This window comes from Papio anubis, chromosome 6 (genome assembly GCF_008728515.1).
Source record: "Papio anubis isolate 15944 chromosome 6, Panubis1.0, whole genome shotgun sequence".
Classification (NCBI taxonomy): domain Eukaryota; kingdom Metazoa; phylum Chordata; class Mammalia; order Primates; family Cercopithecidae; genus Papio; species Papio anubis.
Window position 1 is genome coordinate 141336737 of NC_044981.1, and position 19192 is coordinate 141355928.

Here is a 19192-nt window from a genome sequence, read left to right on the forward strand (position 1 = left end):
TAGAGACAGAGTTTCACCGTGTTAACCAGGATGGTCTCCATCTCCTGACCTCGTGATCCGCCCGCCTCGGCCTCCCAAAGTGTTGGGATTACAGGCGTGAGCAACCGCACCCGGCCCCATTATCTGGACTTTTACAGAAAAAGTTTGCCGACCTTTGATCTAAATGAAACAAATCTGAATTCTGGTTCCACTTGTGGAATGTCAAGGAAACTGACAGCAGAAAGAAAGTGCTGGAGACCAGAGATCAGTGAAATTGGGTTGGTGGTTATCCTGAGTCTTACAGTGAAAGACACTGGCTGCAAGGGTCTGTCTGAGATGTTCTTCTCTCAAAAGAGGGCATCAGGTTCTGAATGAAATTAGCCATCCTAGACATCTGACAGTGGAGCCAGGATAACCAGGCTGTCATGCTCCAGCATACTGAGCACTATCAATCATTTTTTCCTTCCAAAGACTTTGTTTGTTTCCATAGTTATATGTTTGTAGGGAAACTGTATTTTTGCCCTAAACAGGTGTTTGAGTTTATCTTTTTGACATAGAGGACACAGAAATTTTGGATAATTTCATTGTTAGGAGGCAGCATTGGCCAATGCAGGTGTCATTAAAATGGATTGTAGATGCCTAATAAATTGCATGTGAATTTACTTTTTCTGAAACTAAGGTAAACTCTTTATGTCTTCTTATTAGCTTTCAATGTTTTCAGAAAGAAAGAAAGAAGATTTAGAGAAAATTAGAACAGGAACTATTAAAATCGTTTTTCACTTGATTTTCCAACATCTTAGAAAAAAGACTTAGGCTTTGTGTAGACCAGTGTAAAAAGATATGCCTTGTCTGTACATAACTGAGCCAGGAAAATGAACACTTTCCACTTAGTATTTATTTGTAAATTCATAATCAAAAAGGTAATAGTTACCATTCCTAACTTCTTCAAAGATACAGGGGATGAAAAAAGACTTATAATAACCTCTTCAGAATAGATTTTTATGTGAAGGAAGTGCAGAATCACCAGTGTTTTCTTTTTGCCAGCATACCTCTGGGAGTTACATTGGGATTAAGTCTCTTCTAATCACAATTGTTAGCTGACAAGGTGGACTTTGAACTAGTGAGTTCAAACATGGGGTTCTCTCATGTATGAAAAAATAAAAAGACTATGTCAAAGCTAGTCTTTATCACTTGCCTGGCAATCAATCACATATCTTCCATGGAAGGCAGTTTTACATACAAAGTATTTGCTTTAAATACTTTATAGAAATCGAAGATGTGTACTGAGGATAACTTAAAAAGTAGCTCACATTTGTGAAAAGTGTAATTTCTTCATTACATTTTTTTTTCATTATTGATAAGGTTTGGCTCTGTGTCCCCAACCAAATCTCACTTTGAATCGTAATCATCCACACGTGTCATGGGAGGGACTCAGTGGGAGGAAACTGAATCATGGGGGTGAGTTTTTGCCATGCTGTTCTCGTGATAGTAAGTCTCATGAGATCTGATGGTTTTATAAAGGGTAGTTCCCCTGCCCATGTCTTCTTGCCTGCTGCCATGTAAGATGTCACTTTGCTCCTCCTTGTCTTCTGCCATGATTGTGAGGCCTCCCCAGCCATGTGGAACTGTGAGTCCACTAAACCTCTTTCCTTTATAAATTACCCAGACTAGGTATGTCTTTATTAGCAGCATGAGAATGGACTAATACAGTAAATTGGTACCAATGGAGTAGAGTGCTGCTGTAAAAATACCCGAAAATTTGGAAGCGACTTTGGAACTGGGTAACAAGCAGAGGTTGGAACAGTTTGGAGGGCTCAGAAGAAGACAAGGAAATGTGGGAAACTTTGGGACACCCTAGAGACTGGTTGAATGGTTTTGACAAAAATGTTGCTTGTGATATGGACAATGAAGTCTAGGCTGAGGTGGTCTGAGATGGAGATGAGGAACTTGTTGATAACTGCAGCAAAGGTGACTCTTGTTATGCTCTAGCAAAGAGACTGGTGGCATTTTGCCCATGTCCTAGAGATTTGTGGAAATTTGAGCTTGAGAAAGATTGTTTAGAGTATCTGGTGGAAGAAATGGCAAAGTGTTCAAAAGGAAACAGAGCATAAAAGTCTGAAAAATGTGCAGCCTGACCATGCAACAGAAAAGAAAAACCCATTTTCTGGGGAGAAATCCAAGCCTGCTGAAGAAATGTGCATAAGTAATGAGAAGTCCAATGTTAATCACCAAGACAACGGGGAAACTGTCTCCAGGGCATGTCAGAGACCTTCCAGGAAGCCCCTCCCATCTCAGGCCCAGACACCTAAATGGAAAAAGTAGTTTCATGGGTCAGACCCAGAGGCCCCTGCTGTGTGCAGCCTAGGAACTTGGTGCCTGTGTCCTGGCTGCTTCAGCCACAGCTAAAAGGGGCCAAGATATAACTCAGTCTGTGGCTTCAAAGGGTGTAAGCCCCAAGCCTTGGCAGCTTCCAAGTGGTGTTGAGGCTGTGGGTGCACAAAGGCAAGAATTGAAGTTTGGGAATCTCTACTTAGATTTCAGAGGATGTACAGAAATGCCTTGATGTCCAGGCAGAGGTGTGCTGCAGGGGCAGAGCCCTCATGGACAACCTCTACTAGGGCGGTGCGGAAGGGAAATGTAGAGTGCTAGCCCCTACACAGAGTACCCACTGGAGCACTGCCTAGTGGAGCTGTGAGAAAAGGGCCACCATTCTCTAGACCCCAGAATGGTAGACCTACTGACAGCTTGCATCATGCACCTGGAAAAGCCACAGACACTAAATGCCAGCCCATGAAAGCAGTCAGGAGGAGGGCTGTAGCCTGCAAAGCCACAGGGTTGGAGCTGCCCAAGACGATGGAAACCCACCACTTGCAACAGTGTGACCTGCATGTGAGACATGGAGTCTAGGGAGATCATTTTGGAGCTTTCAGATTTGACTGTCCTGCTGGATTTTGGACTTGCGTAGGGCCTGTACCCCCTCTGCTTTGGCCAATTTCTCCCATTTGGAATGGGTGTATTTACCCAATGCCTATACCCTCATTGCATCTAGGAAGTAACTAACTTGCTTTTGATTTTACAGGCTCATAGGCAGAAGGGACTTTCCTTGTCTCAGATGAGACTTTGGTCTTGGACATTTGGGTTAATGTTGTAATGAGTTAAAACTTTAGGGCCTGTTGGAAGGCATGATTGGTTTTGAAATGTGAGGACATGAGACTGGGGAGGGGTGAGGGGCAGAAAGATATGGTTTGACTGTGTCCTCACCCGATTCTCACCTTGAATTGTAATAATCCCCACGTGTCATGGGAGGAACCAAGGGTGTGGTAATTGGATCATGGGGGTGGGTTTTTCCCATGCTGTTCTGATGATAGTGAATAAATATCATGAGATCTGATGCTTTTATAAAGCGGAGTTCCCCTGCACACACCTGCTTGCCTGCTGCCATGTAGGACATCCCTTTGTTCTTCCTTTGTCTTCCACCATGATTGTGAGGCCTCCCCAGCCATGCTGGACTGTGAGTCCATTAAACCTCTTTCCTTTATATATTACCTAGTCTTGGGTATGTCTTTATTTGCAGCATGAGAATGGACTAATACAATTTTCCAAATTAAGCTTTTCCTTTCCGTTACAAGGGTAACATGATAAAATCACAGAATGGACACAGAAAGAAAGTTTTTCTGAAAATAAGAAATGTACACCAAATTCCATTTGCTGATTAAATATTTTACTATGCTTTATAAATACCTAAAGATATTTAGCTTATCCAGTCACTATTCCTTTTAAGGAAAGCTTTTGGAATATGGAGTTTAATTGCCATTTATACTAAATAGTAAAAATAAGGTTGTGCAATTTACATAAGTTTAACTTCTAATATGAAATTATCTCTCTGAAGTTTTAAGTCAAATTGAGAATGGAAGCAACCTCCCCAAGAAGCATAAAAGGCAGGCTGTAAAAGAAGTGCATGGAGATGAGAGAGAATAGTAGGCTATAGACAGAGGTATTCCTTTACTAGGGTGTATCATGGAGTCAGGAAGGAGAGGGGTGCAAAATTGAGGGTTGTAATCTGACTCCTTGGTAGCAGATACTTGTGGGGCAAAGTCTGGATTTTATCAAAACTAGAATTGGTAGATGTCTCCATTTATTTCCACGTATATCCAATCAGTTACTAATTATTGATGATTCTACTTAAAAAATTTCTATTGGAGATACTGAATAAATATATAAATGTATTAATTAATACATGGATGAATGAATGAACAACTGGATGAATGAATAAATAAGGGACAACAGTGAAAGGTTCTTTGACTTAATATTTCTCAGGTGATAGTGAGATGCTCCATCCTGATTTCTGGGCAATCTGTCCAATCACAACAGAGCACCAGGCAGTGGATGGGGCACAGCAACTGAGATGCAGTGCTAAGGAAACAAAGATGGATTAAGTCAGACTTGTTATTTTAAATAAGTCAGGTATCCAGGAAAATTAGAACAGAAGGGAATGTTAAAAATCTCACACTAGTTAATAGGGCTTAATCCAGGCACACAAAACGTCATGTCTTCTTGGTAACATGACTTCATTTTAAGTGTCACTCAGTGGTAGGCTGAGCTTCCTGGTCTACTTCCTAGCCTACTATGATCTCCTGGGTCAGACTGTATGTGGCCACTAGGGGATAGAGTGGCAGGCAGGAGCACGGAGAAGAAAAAAGGCAGGGAACACATGGCAGAAACCAACCAAAGTAATCTAACTTCAGCCACTTTTCAAACTTCTACAGTATTTTGGTTTATGTTCACCACTATGCCTTTTGTAATTCTTGTATTTTATAATTTGTTAAGCTACTATGGGACTTATGTTGATATAGAAAAGTCTTTTTTCTTCTTCTTTTCCTTTGTTTTTTGACACACAACTAATTTGTTGCTTATTTGATCACACCAAAACTGCCAAGTGTCTGCATGTGGAGATGTGTGAAGGGTTAGGTTATATGCAACAATTGGGCAGTGTCATTCATTGTAAATTCATGGGAACATGATAGACATTTTCTTAGAATTTAACTGTCAGGTTCATCAGATGGGTGAACTGAATTCAGCTTCATATATTTACCAAGTTACGATATGTTGATTTATTGTTTTTTTTTTTTTCCATGAATGGGCTAGACCAGGTTTATTTGAGAGGCAATGCATATGAAGGAGGCCGTAGTAAAGTTAAGTATGAGTTATTTCACACTGCGTTCCTCCCAGGACACATGGGGATTATGACAATTCAAGGTGAGATTCGAGTGAGGACACAGTTAAACCATATCTTTCTGCCCCTTGCCCCTCCCAAATCTCAAGTCCTCTCATTTCAAAACCAAGCATGCCTTCCAACAGGCCCTAAAGTTTTAACTCATTGCAACATTAATTTAATGTGAGTTATTTCAACTCTGTGTCTATTATATACTGTTAACTTGAAGAGAAAAGAAAGCTGTCTTACCAAGCACCCTTTTTTAAAATAAAAATTATCTTTGAGTAGCAATTTTACTAAATTAAAAGTGATTTTCCCATATTTTATCACCTTCAGTTAATATAAAATAATGGAATATTTTATAATCCTAATAATTTGCACATTAAAACTTTAAGTTTATTACTATTATAAGTATTCCAATGACTACTGTTTATTCAATTCCAGCTTTTTTGTCCCTGTAATAGATAATAGGTTATTTGTGTTAACAAATAATTGACTTGATTCCCTCATTAAAGTAATCAAAAGTTTCAGTTTAATTGAAGAAATTTAGTGCTTTATATTTAGTATCAAGTGGTAATTATCTTTGCCTTTCAGGCCATCAACTTTTTTTTCCCCCAGAATTGACTAGAATAAAAAATATTTTAAATGCTGTTTTAACTCTTCTTTTTAGCCACTTTCATGAAATGCAAGGTTAACAAAATTTTTTAAGAAGCTCTTTGACCAACTACTGCTGGAAGCAAAGATGCCAAAATGCCATCTTTAAAAAACAGCCCTTGAAATACCTTCTACTTAGGTATATATACCTGAAAATAAGAAGAAATAGAGAATCTTCTGAAACCTTCACAGTACTTTCACATGAGTTTGAAACTCAGGTGTAGACCAAAATGTGCAGATGATTATCAAATTTAAGCTCTTTTTAAAGTTTTTTTTTTTTTTTTTTTTAGCCTTTATAGTATTAATTAAGAAATCTGTTCAACATCTGGGCAAGGCTTAAATATCTTTCATATTTCTATCAGCTGGAAATGAGAAAAAGAAACACATTTCATATGAAACATATTTTTCTACAAGATGAGAATGCAGAAATGTTTTCCCTAACAGTATCTATTTTAAGCCGGGCGTGGTGGCTCATGCCTATAATCCCAGCACTTTGGGAGGCTCAGGCGGGTGGATCACCTGAGGTTGGGAGTTCGAGACCAGCCTGACCAACATGGAGAAACCCCGTCTCTACTAAAAGTACAAAAAATTAGCTGGGTGTGGTGGCGGGCATCTGTAATCCCAGCTACTAGGGAGGTGGAGGCAGAGGAATCGCTTGAACTTGGGAGGCGGAGGTTGCGGTGAGCCAAGATCACGCCATTGCACTCCAGCCTGGGCAAAAAAAAAAAAAACCCAATTTAAAAAAAAAAAAAAAAAAAAAAAAAAAGACCACACAATATCTGTTTTATAGAAAGAATATCAAGAGAAGTAAAGCAAGTTTTTTTGCAAGGGAGGAGATGTGGGGAGATACCTAGATGACAGGCATGATAATGTTCCTTCTGGTTTACTTCACAATCCTATCCTTTGCTAAAGCAATGTTTACCTTGATTTGGTGTTTCTCATCTTGTCTTCCTCTTCCTGACTTGGCTTTAGCTTTTAAACTAAAAATAAAGATAAATGAAGGCAGAGAAGAATTTTTACTAGCAAGTGTTGCACAAGAAATAACTATAGTCTCATAAAGTTTTATCTTTATTCACGTCTTGCAATTTGAAATGTAGTTAAATCATAAGGCAAGGCTTCATACCACGTCCCTGAAGCTAAATACAGTACTTTTCTACTTATCTTCTTTAATAGAACTTATTTATTTTTAAACTTTAGTACACTAAGATTTTAAAAATCTTAAACTACCAGTGTGGGCTAGAATTCTCTTTACAAGTTTTGCAGAGGGACAGAGACTGCACACAGGAAACTTGATACAACTAATGTCACCAAATTAGATAATGTGTAACACAATGTCCAACTTTTGAACAGACACCATTTCAACAAATACCAGATTTGAAGATAACCCCACTGAAATCTGAAAAAAAATATTTCAAATCAGAGAGAAGATTGTACAGATAGTCTTGAGCTTAAAAAAATCTGTAACATTTTAGTTTCAAATGCACTTTGTAAGCTAAGATTCAAACATACACTTTGGGCACTTATGATCAAAATTTGGAATAATAGTATGGTAGGTTTCAATTCTTCCAAGTCAACTTGGGCATTGCAAATACCAACTGAACTATCTATCACAAATATGTTCTGTTTCCTTGAAATACATTAGGTTTTTAAAAAATGATACTACTCACAGTGGGAGAAACAAATTTATAATCAATTTATGTGGGTAATATTAATACAATAATATTAGAAATATTGTGCTATGCCGAGCTAATGTTTAGTAACTTTCTGAAAAGTCTGTGAAGTGTCTACTTCACACAAATTTAAGTAAATATAAAAATTTTGAAATAAAAAAAGTCTTCTATACTTTTTATACTCTCTCCTTTGTATGCTAGGGAGAAGTTGAACGGTCTAGGAAACTTGTTAAGTCTTTTAAAATCTGCAATTTCCTGGCTAAAACACAACATGCCATTTGAGGTCATTCTTTCCAACTGAGTCACTGACTCAGGGCTCAGAGCATGGTGCTTAAATGTCAATGGAGACAAGCCCTCTGACTGTGATCCTCATTGCCGTGATACGGTCTCCTGTTCTGGATACTCCCATTCTTATAAAAAGCAACTCTTGCTTATTTATTATGTAGGGGAGAAAACAAAATTTCTTTTCTTTCTTTTTTAGGCTCTTCGTTGAGATCGTTTCCTGAAAACAAACATCGGATTAACAAAAGAGACAAGCGGAAGTTTATTAATGCATGTTGTACCCATCATGCAGGAGAGGCCTCAGTTCAAAAGTATTCCTCTCTCAAGGCAGTGGCTTAGGGGACTTGCTTAAATAGTATTTCCACAAAGAACCATCAATCTGATACAGCAGAAAGACAAAGGAGAGAGCAGTTTCAGTCTTTCAAAAGGCAGGAAAACGTAGGAAGACAGTAAAATATGTCTGCAATTTTTTCTGTTGCCTCCTGGTGACTTCTCTGGGCTGATAAGCAAGCTCTGTCTCAAGGAAGGATTGATGGCCTGCCATCAGGCAAGCAGAGCCTGAGACAGAGTGTTCCCCTGTGTTTTCAGTGTTTGTAATCTAACAATCCTCACTATTTTGGTGAGAAATATTTTGGTTTCCTTCAATAAAAATCTGAGAGTTCCTAATGTAGAAATACTGTGTCTAATTCACTCTTTGATCTTCCCAAGGATCTCCATAGAGCAGGGGACTAATTTAGTGTTTGTTGAATTGAATTTATTTAAGGTTGGCTTTCTTTTCTCCTTACAATTTCACGTTGTGACTTTTACTGTTTTCTTTGTTGTGTGCCTGCATTAGACCACCACTTACTGATTTTTGCACTACTTAATGGGAGCAGGAGAGTAAAATTGCCTATTTGATTCTGAGCCTGAATCAGATAAATAGTAACATTTTGGAAGCCTCCAGGAAAAGGAAGGAAGCAGAAGGAATGTGCTGTCAGGGATTTTTCTGCCTACTAGGGGATTGGTGCAGTAGAAAAGAAGGTGTAGAAGTAAGATGGGCTTGTTTTCAAACTTCTGCCATTTCCTAGGAGGAGTTTGTCATCTTAAATGGGAAGAACAAGGCTTATCCTTAGGAATGTTGGGAATATGAAATAAAATGTTATACGTAAAGCGTCCAGGATAATGCCAAATGTACAAATGGTAGCCATTAAAATCTGAACCAGAAAGATTATGGTATTACAAAATAAGAGATTATTTTTTAGGTTACATTGCTTGCTTAGAAATTACTCACTCTTTCAAAATAGGTTTCAATTGTCCCCTTTCACTTCCATAATATGTGAAGAAAGCTGACCCCATCCAGAGAACTCACCCACCATGGAGAAGACAGCTGAGTACTACACCATTACACAGAGCAACTCCCTGCCACTGTTAGGGTTGGTAAGCTACGCCAGAGCCTACATTGGTGATTAACATGTTAGAAGCAAGTAGTATCCCTTAGAAATCAATCAATAAAGATAAAATCTTGAGGAATTCCTCTGATAAAAGACAAAGAGGTACACATTGGCTTGTAAAATAGAATTCAACTGTAAAAGTGACATATGAAAAAATGATACAGATTAACAATTTTTTTTAAAGGCAGATAAAAATTCACAAGTCAAGTGCAAATGAAAGAAATCTCACAATACAATTAAATGTCAAAGATGTCTCCCTTCCAGGAGGTGAAACTTAATCATTCCCACCCTAAATCTTTAAATATGGACTGTTCTTAATGATTTGCTTCCAAAGAATCAAATATGAAGAAAGAGAAAAAGAGGGGAGACAGGAAGGAGAAGAAACTTTACAGTGGAGAAAACTATCCAACACTATCTTGCCCAGGTATGAAGGATAACATCACCAGTAATAAGTCATGTCTCCAGTCTAACCATGAGAAGAACGTCAGATAAATCTTCCTCTCTACTAAATAACTGATCACCTTTCCTTAAAACTTTCAAGATCACACACACACACACACACACACACACACACACAGAAAAGATTAAGAAACTGTCACAGACCAGAAGAGATTAAGGAGACACAACAAGCACAACAAGTACATGTAATGTGGTATTACTAAATGGGATTTTGGAATAGAGAAAAGATACTGTTTAAAAAATAATAACAATAACTTGTGAAATCTGAATAAAGTCTGAGATTTAGTCGGTAGTAATGTACCAATATTTTCTTACTGTGACAAATGTATCATGGTAATGTAAGATATCAGTAATAGGAAAAATTGCGGGGAAAGGTATTATCTTAATAACTTTTTAAAAAATCTAAAGCTATTCTAAAATGAAAAGATGATTTTGACCCATTGTGGAAAGCAATGTGGTGATTCATTAAAGACTTAAAAACAGAACTACTATTGAACCCAGCAATCCCATTATTGAGTATATGCCCAAAGAAATATAAATCATTCTATTATATCAGACACATGCACATATATGTTCATTGCAGCACTATTCACAATAGCGAAGACATGGAATCAACCTAAATGTCCATCAGTGGCAGACTGGATAAAGAAAAATTTGGTACATATACACCATGGAATACTATGCAGACATAAAAATGAATGAGATCATGTCCTTTGGAGGGAAATAAATGGAGCTGGAGGTCAATATCTTTAGCTAACTAATGCAGGAACAGAAAACCAAATACTGTATGTTCTCACTTATAAGTAGGAGCTAAATGATGAGAGAGGAACAGCAGACACTGGGATCCAACAGAGGGTTGAGGTTGGGTTGAGGGAGAGGATCAGGAAAAATAACTAATGAGTACTTGGCTTAACACCTGGCTGATGAAATAATCTATATAACAACCCCCATGACACAGGTTTACCTATATAACAAACCTGCACATGTGCCCCTAAACTTAAAAGTTGAATTTTTAAAAAGATGATTTTGAAAAGGGAAAAGCATTTATTAATCAAGAATGTTTTCATATTTTAAATAATATACAATTCACAATAACATTGTAAGAGTCATGACAAACATGGGGATGCAGGATCAAATTATAAAAAGCCAAAACTTAGAAATACAGGTAAGTAAGGAAAAACACAACTGTAATGGAAGACTTTCACACTCTCTTCTCAGCTTTTGATCTCAAATAAGCAAAATTTAATATTTAATTGTATTTTATGCAAATTAAATTTAATACTTATTTGTACAAAATACAAAAATTTAATACTTATTTGTATTTTAAATTTAAAGAGAGTGAGAATAAAATAATGCAGTTGAATTAGGATACGATATCTATACTAAGGTTTGTACAATAGTTAATCATACACTAGGACATAATAAAAACTATATATTCCCAAAAGTTGAGAATGAATAGACCGAAGTAGCTGGCTACAATAAAATTAACCCACACACATAAAGTTGACCGACAAACTACCAAAAACACAAAAACACTTAAGTTTTAAAATATTATCTGGCAAAAAAGAAAGATTAAAATAAAAATCAAGATACTAATGCAGGTCAGTTTTAAAATTCAAACAATGAAATCTTACATGTCAAAAAACATGGGATGTGACCAAAGCAGAATTTAAGCAAGAATTCTGTTTTAAATATGTAACATTTTTATTTTTAAGGCTGAATAGTATTCTGTATGTATCCATTTTCTTTATCCATTCATCCACGGATGGACACTTAGGTTTATTCCACATTTTAGCTACTATGAATAGTGTAGCAACAAACATAACAGTGCAGATATTCTTTGACATACTGATTTCATTTCTTTTGAATATATACCCAGTGTGGGGTTGCTGGATCATATGATAGTTATATTTTTAATTTTTTGAGGAACCTCCATCCTGTCTTCCACAATGGCTGTACTAATTTACATGATCACCAATAGTATACTACAGCTCCCTTTTCTTCACATTCTCACCAACGTGTTACCTTTTTCAAAACAGCTATTCTAACACGTGTGAAGTAATATCTCATTGTGGTTTTATTTTATATCGCTCTGATATGAGCACTTTTTTCATATACCTGTTGGACATATTTGTCTTCTTTGGGGAAATGTCTATTCAAATCCTTTGCCCATTTTCAATTGGGTTATTTGTTCTCTTGCTATTGAACAATGTGATTTCCTCTATATTTTAGATATTAACTCTTTATCAGATGTATGGTTTGCAAATACTTTCTCCCATTCCATAGATTCCTAACAACATGGATAAACCTGGAAGACATTATATTAAATGAAATAAGCCAGGCCCGGAAATACTAACACCATATGATGTTGCTTACATGCGGAATCTAAAAAAGTCTAACTCATGCTAGGAGAGAGAAGAGTGGTGGCTATCAGGGGCTGGTGGTGGGGAAAGTAAAGAGATTGAGGAGATGATGGTCAAAAGATACACAATTTCAATTACACCACAAGAGGAGTAAGTTTAAGAGGTCTAATGTACCACATGGTGATTATAGTTGATAACAATGTATTGTATACTTGAAAGTTGCTAAGAAAGTGGATTTTAAGTGTTCTGACCACAAATAAATATGTGAGGTAATGCATGTTAATAAGCTTTATGTAACCATTTCACAATGTATACATATTTTAAAACATCATTTACACTATAAATATGTAAAATTTTGTCAATTAAAAAATAAGAAGATGATATTATATATATAAAGTTTTCAATATTCAGAAGACATTGAAAGAATGTAAAGGCACCAACCATATATTCAACTCAAACACTCAGGGGAAAAATTCAACAAAACAAACTCTAAGAAGGACAACTGTAGGTACTAAAGCAGAAATCCAGCATTTGAAAATCTAAAGATAGTAGAATTAATAAACTCAAGATATAAATCTTTAAGGAAAAACTATAAACTTTTATAAATATAATTTAAAAACTATGGAGAAAATTCAAAATTAAGAAATAGAGGGAAAACAACAGAATATGAAAGGCCAGTTATGGAGGCTGACGCCTGTTATCCCAACCCTTTGGGAGGCCAAGCAAGGAAGACCTCTTGAGACCAGGAGTTTGAGACCAGTCTGGGAAACATAACAAGACCTTGTCTCTGCAGAACAAAACAAAATATGAACTATTACCATGAAGAACTTTATGTCTATAGATGCAAATATCTCAACATGAAAGATTTTCTACAAAATATGTTACTGAAATTTTTTCAACAATAATATGAAAACCTAAAGTATTAAATACTAATGTTATAACTTGACCAGTCTGTATCTGTGACCGAATAGAACATTAGTAGATTTGCTGTGTGTTACTCAAACTTTCCTTCTAGGTAGTAACTGAGTCTGAAGTTCTAAAACCATGTGTCTGATATGAAAGTCATTGGGGCTGGTTCTTGCTTGTAATCACGGACTAAAGAGAATTTGGATCCCAAATAGCGGGCACACGTGGGCTCTGAAGTCCAAGAGAACAAGAACTAAGTCCAAATAAAAGGGTATGTAACTTATGAAAGGCAAAATGAAGCTAAGGGTTTTTTGGCAGGGCCTAGAAAGGTGGTCAAGAAGAAACCAAGCCACAGGTAGGGTTAAGAGGTATTAATGGCTCTAGCAATACCACTACTGGGTATCTACCCAAAGGAAAAGAAGTCATTATATGAAAAAGACACTTGCACATGCATGTTTATAGCAGCACAATTCACAATTTCAAAAATATGGAACCAGCCTAAATGGCCATCAATCAACAGAGTGGATAAAGTATGAGATATATATATATATATGATATTTTCATAAAAAGTGTTTCATGTTCACAGTTAAGTCATCTTTGCTAACTTCCTTTTGCCTATAGTAATTCAGGAGTTCCAAAGGCCTCTCTTAATTTTGTATTGCCTCTCTGTCTTACAGTTCAAGCTGATACAATTTCTTATAAAACCTTATGGGCTTTATTTTTATCAATTTACTTTCTACTCTTTTAGATAAAAGCCTTCAACATGTATCTTTAAGATAAGCCCTCTCTATCTCAGGCTCTGGGCTAGATATGTAAGTTTATGTGAATTCAGTGTAATAGAAGCCATGTGTGGATGAAGCTGCCTGAAGTGACAGAATAAATAGAGTGCTTATGACCAAACCTATGTGTCAACCCCTTCAAAAAAAAACAATAAAATTAAAAATTAAAGAAAATCTGGGTCATTTTCATTTACAATGAATATGATAGGTCAAGATTTATGTTTTATCCTTGAAACATAAAATGTCCTCATAAATAAAATTGAAATTGTTGACATTTGCGAGGAAAAATTACTATAAGAATTGCTATATACCTAATGTCAAAATTCATATGTTGGAATCCTAACTCCCAATGTGACAGTTTAGGAGGTGAGACTCTTGGAAGGTGAGTAGGTCATGAGGGTGGAGCCCTCATGAGTGGGGTTAGTGACATAAAATGGATCTCAGAGAGCTCTCTCACTGTCTTTCTACCATGTAAAGATACAATGAGAAGTTGACAGTCTGTGATATGGTTTGGATCTTTGTCCCCACACAAATCTTATGTTGAATTGTAATTCCTAATACTGGGGGAGGGACCTGGTGGGAGGTGATTGGATCATGGGGGCAAATTTCCCCCTTGCTGTTCCCATGATAGTGAGTGAGTTCTCATGAGATCTGATGGTTTAAAAATCTTTGGCACTTCCTCTTCTCTCTCTCTGTCTCTCCTGGCTACGTGAAGACACTACCCCTTCACCTTCTGCCGTGACTGCAAGGTTCCCGAGGTCTTCCCAGCTGTGCTTCCCATGCAGCCTGCAAAACTGTGATCAATTAAACCTCTTCATAAATTACCCAGTCTCAGGTATTTCTTTATAACAGTGTGAAAATGGACTAATACAGAATATTGGTATCAGAGAAGTGGGGCATTGCTATATAGATACCTGAAAATGTGGAAACAGCTTCAGAACTGGATAACAGACAGAGGTTGGAACAGTTTGGAATGCTCAGAAGAAGACAGGAAGAGGAGGAAAGGTTTGGAACTTCCTAGAGACTTGTTCAATAGTTTTGACCAAAATGCTGATACTGATATGGACAACGAAGTCCAGGCTGAGGTGGTCTCAGATGGAAATGAGGAACTTGTTGGGAACTAACAGGAGTGAAGGTCACTTTTGCTATGCTTTAGCAAAGAAACTGGTGGCATTGTGCCATTTCTCTAGAGATCTGTGGAACTATGCATTTGAGAGAGATGATTTAAGTTATTTAGTGAAAGAAATTTCTAAGCAGCAAAGCATTCAAGATGTGATCTGTAGCACTATATTTAGAACTATGGATGGGAATATTCCCCATTCTTGGTGCTGTAGTGCAAGAAAAATCCTGGCTCTCTCTGTTGCACAACGGACTTATGCCATTCTGCTGTTGCTGTATGGAGTTAAGGAACATGACTGTATTTGATTTTTGAAAACAAACAAATTAAAAATAAAAAATATGTGCTCTGGCTGCTTCTAACAGCATTCACCCATATGCATGAACAAAAAGATTGTCTGAAACTGGAACTTATATTTAAAAGGGAAGCAGAGCATAAAAGTTTGGAAAATTTGCAGCTTGACCATGTAGTATAAAGGAAAAATCCATTTTCTGGGGAGCTGGCTGCGGAAATTTGCATAAGTAAAGAGAGTGTGATATGGTTTGCCTCCCCACCCAAATCTCATGTTGAATTGTAATTCCCAATGTTGGAGGAGGGACCTGGTGGGAGGCAACTGGATCATGGGGCAGATTTCCTCCGTGCTGTTCTCATGATACTGCGTTCTTACGAGATCTAATGGTTTAAAAGTGCATGGCACGTCCCCCTTTGCTCTCTCTATCCTGCCCCACTCATGCCTGCTTCCCCTTTGCCTTCTGCCATGATTTTAAGTTTTCTGAGGCCTCCCCAGCCATGCTTCATGTACAGCCCACAAAACTGTGAGTTAGTTAAACCTCTTCATAAATTACCCAGTCTTGGGTAGTTCTTTATAGCAGTATGAGAATGAAATAATACAGTCAGCAACTGTGAAGAGGGCCCTCACCAGAACCCAACCATGCTGGCACCCTTATATTAGACATTGAGCCTCTAGACCTGTGAGAAATAAATTTCTGTTGCTTATAAGCCACCCAATCTATGCTACTTTGTTATAGCACTCAAAGGAACTGTGTTATAGCACACAGGAAAGTGTCTCTGTGTGTGTGTATATACAGAGAGAGTGTATACAGAGAGAATGTGTGTATATATAGAGAGAGAGATCCCAGAAAATGAAATATAAAGAACCTTGAAAAAAGGTTAGAAGAATTGCTAACTAGAATAATCAGTTTAGAGAAGAACATAAATGACCTGATGGAGATGAAAAACACAGCACGAGAACTTCATGAAGCACACACAAGTATCAATAGCTAAATCGATTAAGCAGAAGAAAGGATATCAGAGACTGAAGATCAACTCAAAGAAATACAGTGAGAAGACAAGGTTATAGAAAAAAGAGTGAAAAGAAATAAAGACTCTGAGAAATATAGGACTATGTGAAAAGACAAAATCCATGTTTGATTGGTGTACCTGAAAGTGAAGGGGAGAATGGAGCCAAGATGGAAAACACTCTTCAGGGTATCATCCAGGAGAACTTCCCCAACCTAACAAGGCAAGCCAACATTCAAATGCAGAAAATACAGAGAACATCACAAAGATACTCCTCGAGAAGAGCAACCCCAAGACACATAATCATCAGATTCACCAAGGCTGAAATGAAGAAAAAAATGTTAAGGGCAGCCAGAGAGAAAGGTCAAGTTACCCACAAAGGGAAGCCCTTCAGACTAACAGCAGATCTCTCAGCAGAAACCCTACAAGCCAGAAGAGAGAGAGGGCTAATACCAAACATTCTTTTTTGTTTTTTGTTTTTTGTTTTTTCTTTTTTCTTTTTTGAGACAGAGTATCGCTCTGTAGCTCAGGCTGGAATGCAGTGGCGTGATCTCGGCTCACTGCAATCTCTACCTCCCAGGTTCACACCATTCTCCTGCCTCAGCCTCCTGAGTAGCAGGGACTACAGGCACTCACTACAATGTCCGACTAATTTTTTTTTTTTTTTGTATTTTTAGTAAAGACAGGGTTTCACCATGTTAGCCAGGATGGTCTCGATCTCCTGACCTTGTGATCCACCTGCCTCGGCCTCCCAAAGTGCTGGGATTACAGGCGTGAGCCACCGTGTCCAGCCTCAACACTCTTAAAGAAAAAAAAATTCAGACTGGGTGCAGTGGCTCACGCCTATAATCCCAGCACTTTGGGAGGCTGAGGTGGGCGGATCATGAGGTCAGGAGTTGTAGACCAGTCTAACCAACATGGTGAAACCCTGTCTTTACAAAAATACAAAAATTAGCCGGGCATGGTGGCACACACCTCTAATCCCAGCTACTCAGGAGGCTGAGGCAGGAGAATCACTTGAACCCGGGAGGCAGAGGTTGCGGTTAGCCAAGATCAAGCCACCGCACTGCAGCCTGGGTGACAGAGTGAGACTCCATCTCAAGAAAGAAAGGGAAAAAAAAGAATTTTCAAACCAGAATTTCATATCCAGCCAAACTAAGCTTCATAAGTGAAGGAAAAATAAAATCCTTTAGAGAAAAGGAAATGCTGAGAGATTTTGTCACCAACAGGCCTGCCCTACATGAGGTCCCAAAGGAAGCACTAAACATGGAAAGGAACAACTGGACCAGCCACTGCAAAAACATACCAAATTGTAAAGACCATCAACGCTATGAAGAAACTGCAACAACTAATGGGCAAAATAACCAGCTAGCATCTTAATGGCAGAATCAAATTCACACGCAACAATATGAACCTTAAATGTAAATGGGCTAAATGCCCCAATTAAAAGACACAGACTGGCAAATTGGATAAAGAGTCAAGACCCATTGGTGTGCTGTATTCAGGAGACCCATCTGACATGCAAAGACATAGGCTTAAAATAAAGGGATGGAGAAATATTTACCAAGCAAATGGAAAGCAAAAAAAGGAGGGATTGCAATCCTAGTCTCTGATAAAACAGACTTTAAACCAACAAAGCTAAAAAGAGACAAAGAAGGTCACTACATAATGGTAAAGGGATCCATGCAACAAGAAGAGCTATCCTAAATACATATGCACCCAATACTGGAGCACCCAGATTTCTAAAGCAAGTTCTTAGAGATCTACAAAGAGACTTAGACTCCCACACAATAATAGTAGGAGACTTTAACACCCTACTGTCAGTATTAGACAGATCAGTGAGACAGAAAATTAACAAGGATATCCAGGACTTGACCTCAGCTCTGGACCAAGCTGACCTAAAAGACATCTACAGAACTCTCCACCCCAAATCAACAGAATGTACATTCATCTCAGCACCACATCATACTTATTCTAAAATTGACAACATAATTGAACATAAAACACTCCTCAGAAAATGCAAAAGTATGGAAATCATAAGAAACAGTCTCTCAGACCACAGTGCAATCAAATTAGATCTCAGGATTTAAAAACTCACTCAAACCCTCACAACTACATGGAAACTAAACAACCTTCTCCTGAATGACTACTAGGTAACCTAAATAATGAAATGAAGGCAGAAATAAAGATATTCTTTGAAACCAATGAGAACAAAGACAAAATATAACAGAATTTCTGGGACACACTTAAAGCAGTGTGTAGAGGAAAATTTGTAGCACTCAATGACCACAAGAGAAAGCAGGACAGATCTAAAATTGATACCCAAACATCACAATAAAAAGAACTAGAGAAGAAAGAGCAAACAAATACAAAAGCTAGCAGAAGACAAGAAATAACTAAGATCAGAGCAGAACTGAAGGAGATAGAGACATGAAAGACCCTTCAAAAAATCAATGAATCCAGGAGCTAGTTTTTTGAAAAGATCAACAAAATAGAGAGACCACTGGTCAGACCAATAAAGAAAACACAGAGAATAATCAAATAGATGCAATAAAAAATGATAAAGGGTATATCGCCACCAATGCCACAGAAATACAAACTACCATCAGAGAATACTATAAACACCTCTATGCACATAAGCTAGAAAATCTAGAAAAAAATGGACAAATTATTGGACACATACACCTTCCCAAGACTAAACCAGGAAGAAGAAGAATCCCTGAGTAGGCCAAGAACAAGTTCTGAAATAGAGGCAGCAATTAATAGCTACCAACCAAAAATAGCCCAGGACCAGACAGATTCACAGTTGAATTCCACTGGAGGTGCAAAGAGGAGCTGGTACCATTCCTTCTGAAACTATGCCAAACCATAGATAAAGAAGGACTTCTCCCTAACTCATTTTATGAGGCCAGCATCATCCTGATACCAAAACCTGGCAGAGACACAACAAAAAAAGAAAATTTCAGGCCTATCCCTGATGAACATTGATGTGAAAATCCTCAATAAAATGCTGGTCAAGAGAATCCAGCAACACAGCAAAAA

General features: G+C 37.6%; 1 long non-coding RNA gene and 1 other non-coding gene across 2 annotated transcripts in view; one reads left to right on the forward strand and one right to left on the reverse strand.

Moving 5' to 3' along the window:
- Window positions 1-19192, reverse strand: part of LOC103884064 — a 39480-nt gene that overhangs the window by 14117 nt on the left and 6171 nt on the right. Inside the window, exon 2 of the long non-coding RNA XR_646519.4 lies at window positions 6768-6825. This is a non-coding gene — a long non-coding RNA (uncharacterized LOC103884064). The remainder of the gene's footprint in view (window positions 1-6767; window positions 6826-19192) is intronic.
- On the forward strand, window positions 15016-15149 carry LOC116275573. Its single transcript, XR_004184690.1, has one exon. It is a non-coding gene; the product is annotated as a small nucleolar RNA SNORA46 (small nucleolar RNA).